Genomic DNA, 3,659 nt, shown 5'->3' on the forward strand with positions numbered 1-3,659 from the left:
GTGTCCTTATAAGAAGGCCATGTGAGAACACAGAGGAACGCAGGGAAGAAAGCCACATGACAACATAGAGGAGGATCAGAGCAATGCGTCTACAAGCCAAGGAATGCCAAGGATTGCCAGCAACCACCAGAAACTAGGAAGAGGAAAGGAAGGATATCCCCTCGCCACTCCGAAGGGAACATGACTGTTCTGACATCATAATTGCAGACTTCTTCTAGTCCCTTGGAATCTGAGAAAAAACCATTTCTGTTGCTTTAAGCCACCCAGCCCATTATACTTTGTTAGAGCAGCCCTAGGAACCCAATACAGGGGACCTCTTGTCTTACATCAGGTGATCACATTTCAGGTTTCCTCTTCATGCCAGTTGGCAGATAATACCAGTCAACCTCCAGGAAGGCTTTCCTCAAAATGTCCTGCCACTTCATTGGGAAGAGAGCGCTGGCGCTGTCTGACTGAACAACCTGGTCTGGGGTTTACCTTTCATGTATCCACCCGCTGTTGCCGCAGATTTCAAGTAATTACTGCGGTGCGGCCTGGACATGACAACCTCCCAGCTACTTTCCCTCAAGCAGGCAGGCATAGCCACCTAGTCCCCTTGCATCTTGCCTAGGTCCTTCAGTAGGGCTATTCATTAGCAAAAAGAAGTTTTCTCTGTTCCCAAGAACAAAGAATGCTCCTCAGCCCTGTGTTTCAGTAGGCAAGACTTTGCTCTCCACAGGTTGGGATGGTCTTGCCCTCAGGTGCACCTGACTTGCGCAGTCTTCATACTAGCTCTTCTTCTATGCCAATAGCTCAACTATGGTGTCTAATTCATCAGCTGCGGTGAGGACAGGAAATGGGAAATCTTCCATTTCAGCAAGCTGCTTCCCTTTCCTCTGATTATGGGGGGCTGCTATACCACAAGGAACTAGTCAGATCACCTTTGGAAGGATTTTTTCATAGGAGAACTCAAAGTGTGTTTTACCAAGTCCCATTTTGGCAGAAGGAGACGAAGGTAGTAATTCTAACTTTGCTACAACTGTGTGAAGAGCTCGGGGAAGATTGTCAGTGAACCCCTCCACAGGGTCCATAATCCCGATATGTTATTCCACAAAACATGAGGGAAGGGTCCCAATCCCTGCTTCCCAGAGACCCATAGGAACTCAGGAGCACAGCTAAAGTAAGCAGGCTCTGAGAAGAGAAAGCCAAGAGATTGGGGCAGAAGGTCCCAAAAAGGTCAAGACCCCGATTTACTAATTGAATTTCACCACTGGGGACTCTAATCTTCCTCAGCTGAGGCCAAATGAACTTCTAAGGACTAAGAGCATATCCAAGTGTTCCAATATTCTTCACACTTAGCTGTGAGTTAGGCCTTTTGCTCCGGTGAACACCAGATGGGAAGGGAAGTAAGAATGCAGACTCTGAAACTAAAATAGTGCAGTCATGGAGAGCCTGGGTGGCTCAGTCGGTTAGGCATCTGCCTTAGTTAGGCTCAGGTCATGATCTCAGTGTCCTAGGATCGAGCCCTACATTGGGCTCCCTGCTCTGCAGGGAGCCTGCTTTCCCCTCTCCCTCTGCCTGCCACTCTGCCTACTTGTGCGCTAGCATGCATGCTCGCTCTCTCTCTCCCTCTCTCTGCCAAATAAATAAATAAATAAATAAATAAATAAATAAATAAATAATCTTTAAAAATAAAATGGTGTAGTCACATTTAGGCCTGTGCTGAATGTCAGTCCGGTGCAGAAAAGCATGCAATAGCCTAAATGAAAAGCTAAAATAAGACACTAACAGCCACTTGGTGTGGGTCGCTCAGATATAACAAACTCTTTGTTTTTGTTTTTTTGTAGTTTCCAGATTTTCTAAGGGGAGCTTAGGAAAAATTAACACATCATTTCCATTTTGTTCGCAAGAACCTGCAAATGATCTCAAATGAGTCACTAACAGAGCAAATGTGGCACATTTTGTATCCAGAGGCTAACTCAAGTTTAACAGGTAAAAATCTTCTTGAAATATGTAGGCCCCATCTGCCATTTTTAAAAAGAAAGAGGAGAGTTCACCTCAAGAAGTATGTGACATCAGTGATTTTTCTGAACAGACAGGAAGAGGAAGGGGAAAGCCCAATCCTCTTTTCCTGGGTAGTTGTGGAATGAAGACAAGAAAGTCGGTAAGAAATAGATAAGAAGACATGTAGATCTAGATCGCCCACCCTCTGCAATGGAGTCATGGAGAGGGGACTGTGTTAGACAGGTTGACAAGAAAACATCAGCTAGAGGGTGATTGTCCTGCTTTCCACTAGGAACTAGAGGGAAAGCCAGTTGCACAGAGCATAACAAAACAACCGAGGGCAGCTACAAGGTTAGGGAGATAAAAGTCCTGACCAGCCCTGCCTCAGTCTTCCTAGAGTCCCATTTGGCACAAAAGGTATTGGCAGGCTCACGTGGGGAAGGTTGTAGCAATGAGGGGTAACCATTTATCTACAATCTGTGGGGTACACCCAAGGATAGGGAGCAAAAGGAAGCTACAACCCAACATCAGAGGGGTCTGTGGAGCCAAGTCAGCAGGAAGGACTCCTGAGCAACCTGAAAAATAACTACACAGGCAAGAGCTCCCAGCTACCATCCGAGGATGCTAGCAGGACACTCCGCCACCAGCTAAGGACATCACTGCAGGGATCAGAGGGACCAGAAAAGCAAGCAAGGTCTTGCAGATATAACTATTGAGATGCGTGCTCCCTTCCCTGCTTCTAGATCACATAGCTTCCTGAGAGACACACATCACCTCTGAGAGAAGCAGGGAGGTGGAGAAAGTCTGTAAAACTAAATATTCAAAAGAGACAAATACCCGAAGAGAGTGAATTTATGAGTCTGAATCTATCAGATGGATTGAATTTAGTCTCCTCGGTTTGTTTGCTTGCTTGCTTGCTTTTCTTTCTTCTTGTCGCACAGAGAGATCACCTCAGATGCAGGAAACAAAGAAGCCACGTTGAGATTGGACATCGGAGTGTGCCTCCAGTCAGGGGAAGTCATGATACATGATAACACAAGAGCAAAGGACCAACACTGCTTGTATTACGACAAGGTTTCTTGAAGTCTTCAAGAAAACTCTGTCGCAGTGACCATTTGCAGATTGAATCCCATACTTTCAGGAAACAAAACCAAAACTAAAGGGGAGACCAAGAAGGTGAAGGCTTAAATTCAACTTCCAGTTGACAGAAGGATAAGGAACTGTCTCGAGATTTATTTCTAAATGTTACCCTTAATTGCTGCATGATTAAAACCATGTTAAAAAAACATTTTCTATAAAGTTAGCTGTTTACAATGAGGAATTGTCAGGTAGGACTCAAATGGGCAGGTCGATGTTCTCAAAGGTCTCTCCCTCCAGAAGGTAGTTGCTAAATATAGTGTCAGCTTTAAACAGTTGGTCTGACCTAAGGAAAGAGATCCCCTGAGCTTGAGAGGAGCGTGAGCTAAACTGTTCGGAAGGCTCAGCAACAATTTTTTTTTCAAATTTTAAAGAATTATTTTCACAAATGGCAATTGGTGGTAGGTGTAAACACTGATCACGGAACATTAGGTGAAGTGGATGCGCTTTCTATATGTAAAATCATTTTGATTTTAAGCAAATGATTTATGTACCAAGGATTACAACTAATGCACACCTTACAAGGACACCCCTATATA

At 44.6% G+C, this 3,659-nt stretch overlaps 1 long non-coding RNA gene across 2 annotated transcripts; it reads left to right on the forward strand.

Annotated features, from left to right (window-relative positions):
• Positions 1-211: 211 nt before the first annotated feature.
• On the forward strand, positions 212-3,240 carry LOC111094409. 2 transcript variants are annotated; one of them, XR_005384952.1, is made up of 4 exons: positions 212-331; positions 1,827-1,971; positions 2,075-2,143; positions 2,925-3,240. It is a non-coding gene; the product is annotated as an uncharacterized LOC111094409 (long non-coding RNA). The 2 variants fall into 2 exon arrangements; XR_005384953.1 differs by having other exon boundaries at positions 230-514.
• The last annotated feature ends 419 nt before the right edge of the window (positions 3,241-3,659 follow it).

The sequence above is a fragment of the Canis lupus genome, chromosome 37 (assembly GCF_011100685.1).
Source record: "Canis lupus familiaris isolate Mischka breed German Shepherd chromosome 37, alternate assembly UU_Cfam_GSD_1.0, whole genome shotgun sequence".
NCBI lineage: Eukaryota > Metazoa > Chordata > Mammalia > Carnivora > Canidae > Canis > Canis lupus.